The sequence below is a fragment of the Lycium ferocissimum genome, chromosome 11, assembly GCF_029784015.1.
Source record: "Lycium ferocissimum isolate CSIRO_LF1 chromosome 11, AGI_CSIRO_Lferr_CH_V1, whole genome shotgun sequence".
Taxonomy (NCBI): domain Eukaryota; kingdom Viridiplantae; phylum Streptophyta; class Magnoliopsida; order Solanales; family Solanaceae; genus Lycium; species Lycium ferocissimum.
Genome location: NC_081352.1, coordinates 26,725,547 through 26,732,459, shown reverse-complemented (window position 1 = coordinate 26,732,459; position 6,913 = coordinate 26,725,547). Strand labels below are relative to the sequence as shown.

Sequence of the window (6,913 nt, the reverse complement as noted above, 5' to 3'; positions counted from 1 at the left end):
GTTAATTTTATTTTTTTTCAACATTTTCAAAACGTTGGATTATAGGCATAAAACTAAATAAAGTATTTTATGGACAAGATCAGCAACGAGAACTACCCATTAACATACTGATCTTGTACCCAAAATTAAACACTAAATATCACACATGGTAACCAATTGCATATCAATTGCTACCACTGAAGCAAATGGGTACCGATAGTAGGGGAAAAAAAAAAGACAAAAGGTAGGTGGGTGCTCATATTCTATGGTCGTAAAAGGGTCTATCATTCCGTGACAACAATATTCAGAACGAGGAATTACTTTATAATTTCTTTGCCATTAGATTGAGTTTGAGTTTCTTCAACATGTCAATATGATAATTATCCGATTTATTCAATGAAGGCATTTTTAGAGTAGTATTTTTTTTAATAATAAGCATGCAAAAATTTATCTAATCAATGTATTGAAAAGAAAAACAATAATTACCTTGAGGAGAGAGATTGAAATTTGAATTTCATCTCTTCTTTTTCATAGAAGGGTAGCTTTGGTATAGAAAAAGTAATAAGTGACTATTATGCCCTTAAATGTCATGTGAAGTTACTTTAATGCCCTTAAAAGTGATGTGAAGTTACTTTAATGCCCCCATTTGTGTCAGTTTATGCCAAAATGAGTAATGCCAAATAGAATTTTCCTCATTATTAAGGGCTTGTTTGAATTATACTCCCTCCATTTCATAATAAGTGGGTTTTAAAGTTCATGCACACCTCTTAAGAAATTGTTCACTCCTAGAAAAGTAGGAGTATAAGTGGGTTTTAAAGTTCATGCACACCCCTTAAGAAATTATTCACTCCTAGAAAAATAGGAGTATTTTTACTAACTTACCCTTAATCAATTTTTACTACTTTCTAGAAAAAGAAAAGGTGGTTAATAAATCTTGACTATTTAAATAAGGATAATCTTGGAAGAATTTGCCCAAAGTCTTCTTGAACTCCTAAAACACCACTTATTTTGGAAAAATTAAAATGTCTAAAACACCATTTATTATGGAATGGAGGGAGTATGAGATTTGGTGCAATTAATAGAGTAGTCATTACACAGTACAGTAATTACAAATACTTATTTGTTAGATTGTTATAATGTAATTACAGTACAATTATAAACATAATATTTGATTGCTCAAGTATAATTACATAATTATATCTTTAAAATATTAAAAATAAAAGTTAATTATTAAAATCTAAACGTTAATATTTGCTAAGTTTTGTATCTATATAAGAAATATTACTAAATTCTATCTATTACTATATTCAAAGATACATATTATTTTAACAAATATAGTAGTATTAAATAATTATAGATATGTAACTAATATTATAAAAAAAACAATTAATATAAAGTTTTTAAATAAATGAAATTTTAATTGAATTGATTAATAAAAGTTCTAACTAAGCACACATTTTGCAAGAACGACATGGACTGCATATTTGAGAAAAAAAATTACAATCATAGTTTCGTAACAATCTTCAAATGTTTGACAACGTAATTTATCAATTCTGGCATATTCACTCGATATAAGTCAAGTTTGTCTACAACCTAATTCAATAACGAGATCCAACTTTAATAATATCACTCGTTATAAACTATATTTATAAATGATTCTTTTTAAGATTAGAAGGTATTATTTCAAAACATTAAATTAATAGCACAGTTAAGGAAAATGAAGAAAATAAATAAATAAGAAAAAAGAGAAGAGAAATCACTCGGTAGCACATGAAACAAAAGTAGGGAAATGAGAAGTAAAGAAATAAAAGATAATTAATATAAGCACAATAATATTTCAAAAAATAAAATAAAACAGAGTATAAAAGTAAAAATAGAAAATAAATTAAAAAGAATAGAAATAAGAAAATAAATTAAAAAGAATACAAATTAAAATTAAACAAACGGAAAGAAATTAAGAAAATAATCTTATAATTACGCCATCTAGTTACCGACAATATTCAACCCCTTTCACAACTGTATACTGCACTTACAACCCCTCAATTAACCCGAATTACATAATGATCAAGTAATTAACTTATCGGGCAAATATATCAAAACTATTTAATTACATCAATTACAGCCAAATTTGGACTAAATTAGATTTGGCTTTGATTTTATAAGATTTGGCTTGGATTTGGACTAAATGTTAATAACATCTTGGTCTTTGATTTTAACGGTAGAGATTGTTGGGTGTGCAAACAAAGTACCACATTAGTAGCTTAATAGAAAAAAGAGTTTTTTTTTTTATAAGGTTTGGATACTCTTAATGGCGTCAGACCTTTTTGGGAAAACCGTGCGGACTTGGCTTAAAGCGGACAATATCACAGCATGTTAAGAATAGGGCAATTCGCAGTAATGCCCTTATTTTGGGGGTGGTCTTTAATTTTTGCACATCAAAATGAAAATATTTAACTTTTGCCCTTCGCCTAAAACATCAGGGTTCCGGGTTTGAACCCCTGCTCAGGCGAAAATTTTTAAAAAAATTGCTAGGCAGAGTTGCCTACAAACTCTGCAGTTTGCCTGCAAAACTCTAAGGCAGAGTTTTGGTGCAGAACTCTGCCTTAAGGTAAAATTCTGCCTTAAGAATCCAAACCTCTACCTTGTGAAATTCCTTCCTTTTTTTACTGAACTGGAGTTCGAATCCAGAACCTCGGGATATTAGGCGAAGGGCAAAAATTAAAGACCACCCCAAAAGAAGGACAATCCGCGCAAAAAAATGTTAAGAATATCTTTGGGGGGACCGTACAAAAACCATCATATTTTGGAAGATTCTAACCAATTATAGCTACTTTTTTATATTTATCATTCGTAGCTACCTTTAGGTTTATTATGGATATATTTCCTTATTGTTAAATACATGTATTTTTTTCCTTTTTTTTTTTTTTTTTTGGACGAATCCCTATTTTTTTGGGCAAAATTCTAGTGTCATATTTGGATAGAATCTTTTAAAAAATAACATATCCCACAAATCACATCTTGAATGTATTTCAACAAAATTTCAAATACATTATGTACATTCAAATAACATATGAAGCCAAAGGAAGAATACAATCCAAGTCGATCGGATCTCCGGCGAAATACAAAATACCACTGTATTTACACCAAAAAAAGATGAATACATTCAAATTCTTTTTAAAAGATGCGCAGAGTTATTTTTGTCTGGAATTTGTTCCCGTTTTGGAAAGTCTATATATTTCTAGGGTTTTGGACTCATTATTCTACATATTTTAAAGTTGTCTTTTTGTGGAGCTCATTTATTATTGGTTGGTGAAGCTTTTAAGAGATTCGTTTGCTTTTGTCATCTTTTCCATTCAATACTTTTGTAAGCTTTATGAATACACTTTATATTATTGCTTTTCTTTTAATGAATATTAGTGGCTAAACTCATTAGCTAAGGTTGTGGGACCAAATATATTAGTTATGTGATTGAGTTTCCTATTCATACTTCATTTATATGCTAATGGTATTTGCTATTAACTCTTCAAGCGTTAGTGTCTTGTGATGGTGTACAACATTACTTGTCCCTTAATACCATTACTTTGCTTGGAAAAGAAAGTAGAGATTAGGAAAAGAGTTAATAGTAACAATTTGGGTCAATAAATCTATCTAATAGCTTGAGCTACGAATAGGAAAGCTAGTTGAGACTAAATGGGTGTTCTCTTATAAAACATTCTAGGGCTTGGAAAAGCCTAGGATGAAATTTGCTAATTTGGTTGGAAAACTTTTGGCAAGAATCACGTGACCCTTGATTTAATACACCTAGGCATATGAATGAGTTGAAGTGACCCAAGGGCATTACTTTCCATTGGAACCACAACCTTAGTTCCTTTTACCAATAGTTTACATCTTATAACAACTCTTAATCATTAATAAACAAACATCAAACCAATTACTATTATATTCCCCTCTCCCTTGAAATATAGACTAATCGTCGAGTGTTACACTTAACAAGTATATTTCTTCATATTCTCTGTGAGATTCGACCCCAACCTTGTTGGGTTCTATATTTGACAACGACCGCTTACTCTCACGATATTAAAGGTGTAATTTGGGCGTATCAAATTTTAAGCGCCGATTCTTGCGAAACAATTTGGCGTATTTAGGTTAGCTTGGAATTTAAACTTACTTGCTTTGATCCAAACTTATGAATATTTGTGTAGTTATTTTCTTTGTATTTGTTTATTTTCTTAGTTTTTGTAAATGTCATCATATAATGAAAATTGGTCGGATGGTAGTTGTTCATACTTTGATGATCCTTGTCCTTATTGTGGAGGATCACACTCATGGCAAAATTGTTTGAATTCTCCGGGGGCGGATTGTGCGCACAATCTCAAACCTATGAGTGGAGTATTTGTGATAGGTGTGGTGGTCAAAATGGTCATTGGGCTAATTGTGCTTATTTGTCCTTCCCTTCCCCGAAACCCCACTATTACGATTCTACTTTTGGTTTTGATGGTGATAGGGATGTGGAAGTGGAAGAAGTCTCAAATGCTCAAAATAAGAGGATAATACTCACGTTGGAGACCATTCTCAAAAAGGAGGAAAAGTTGAACTTAGAACTCGAGAACTTGAGGCAACCACTTAATGACTTGAGGCAAGCAATTAATTGCAATGACAAAGCTATTCACACCTTGGAGGATTAAATGAAACTATTGATTGAGAATCACCAACTTGAGAGTGTTGAAAGTAGACAACAGAGTGTCCAAAACATGAATTTTTCATGGGTGGATTTTTACAAACTTTGAACGACTCTCACCATGGAGAAACACTTGACAAAGTGGAAATTGTGAGCCAAGAGTGGCTGATGAATCAAGCTCAACAACTTGAAATCTATGGAGATCACCGTGAAGGCATTTCACGAATGATGGAAGAATTTCTAAAAACGCATGTTGAGCAAAGTCAAGAAGTGGAACTACTTGAAATTGCTATCCGGAAATTGGAGGCCGAATGGAATGCAAAAATTGAGGAATGTGATGCTCAATAACAAAAAGGCACGGAGTGTAATTTTGAGTTGGTTTCCAATGAAGAAGATGACAAGATTGACTTTCAAGGGTTAATAGTGAATTGTCAACCGACCAACCCAAAAATAATACAAGATGCTGAAATTGAAGAATTGATACTAGAGTTGAATGGAAGAGTTCATAACATAATTTTTGAAGGCTCTAGTTCATTTGTGGGTGAGAATGCCAAAAATAGAGCGAATTTGAAAATTGAGCGCCTTAGATCGCATTCCAACCATTTTTCAACATTATGCTTGGTTAGTGAAATGGAAGTTGAACTAACCGAGCCTATGAAGGATTATGGAGATGAAGCACAAAGCATTTTCATTTTGAAGTTTGCTATGCCAAGAAGACAAAATGACATGCCTCATTTAAAGGCCAAAAAGTGCAAAATGGGATATCCGAGAGGTGCCTCTTTGCTTTTCTACCACCGCCCCATGAGTTTTAAAACCGTCTTTTTTTTTTAATTTGAAAATTTAATTTTTTAAAGCGTCATCATAATCTTGATTGATTTTTTTTTTTAAATATGGAAGTTGGGGCGCAAATTCATATCTTCAAATGGAAGAAAAAAAAGTGGTGGAAAACCCCTCTTTTTAAAACTAAATGTGGAAGACTTGGTAACCATCGTGCCGCGAAGCAACCTATCATTTTAAAAAATTTAAGTCAAGTTTGCAATTTTAATATTTAGATAAGTTTCTTTTATTATATTTGATCATTCTACCAAGTGTCATAATTTTTGGAATTGATTTGAGTAGAATTTGGGGTGTTCGAGTGGCTACATGGTGCAAAATATGCACAAAACTGTGTACAAAACTGCTGCACATCACTTTTAGCTTTTCCAATTTGCACTAAGCAGTCAAGAGTCACAAAGTGCAGCCACCATGTATTTTTAATTTAAGAAACTTGCTGTACGTTTTGGGTCATAAACTGCAGCCAGCATTTTAAGTGTTTTAAACACTAGAAACAATACGCCACACTCTCATTCTATTTCACACCTTGTGCCCCACCCTGCTGTAAATGATTCTATAAATGATTCTTGGTAGTATTTGGTGTTGTTTCTGTGCTAAAGTATAATCCCAACATTTTGGGAGGGTTCACACCTCACCTATGAATCTGAAATTAAGCTATTTGAGTCACGCGCTCAACCTGTTCGACAAATTGTCTGAGAGACAATTTCACTCGCCAGTGAAGTCTGAGTAACCGAGCGACATTAGGAGATGCATAGGAGTAAGTTTTGGTGTGTACTTCGGGTACGAGAGGGAGTTCGAAGCTGCGATTAAATGTTTGAACTAGAGGACTATTAGGTAGCTTGAATCTGGGCAAGAGCATTTTTATTTTTGCGAATCTTTCGTTTGTGGAGATGTTGTTACTATTATTTTCTGCAGCTTAATCAATTGTGGGAGAAGAACATGAACATTCTTGTCTGAATAGGATAGAGTAGTTACACACCATGAACTGATGAAGAATTTGAGCTCTTATGTGTATGAATATACATACAAAGATATAGTGTTTTTTTTGGTGGGAAGGCCAGTGAGTGAATTTGCTTTGGAAAATGCCTACATATTGTGTGATTATGGGGAGAATATTCTAAAAAGCTAAAACTGTTGCTAATGGATAAAATATACCTGAGTTTGTTTCCATATGCAAGTGAGGAATGCGTGCATTACTACATGAAAATGGAGAGGAGATAGTGTGAATGTATGTGGTTGTGCAGGTGAAGAATCCTGAAAGCGCAAGTGATAGCTCTTCATTTAATTATAAGTGTATGATTGATGCCACGGGACAATTGGTCAAGTTGGAGGAAGATTGAAATTGCAGAAGTTGATGAAGTACAATACTGAAAAGAAACAAAAATAAATGTGCTTTTGATATTAAAATGGCCTCTAGTTCAT

General features: G+C 32.7%; 1 non-coding gene across 1 annotated transcript; it reads right to left on the bottom strand.

The window, feature by feature from the left end:
- Positions 1-230: 230 nt before the first annotated feature.
- Positions 231-319, bottom strand: LOC132038791 (small nucleolar RNA snoR8a). The gene has a single exon (XR_009410267.1). It is a non-coding gene; the product is annotated as a small nucleolar RNA snoR8a (small nucleolar RNA).
- Positions 320-6,913: the final 6,594 nt, after the last annotated feature.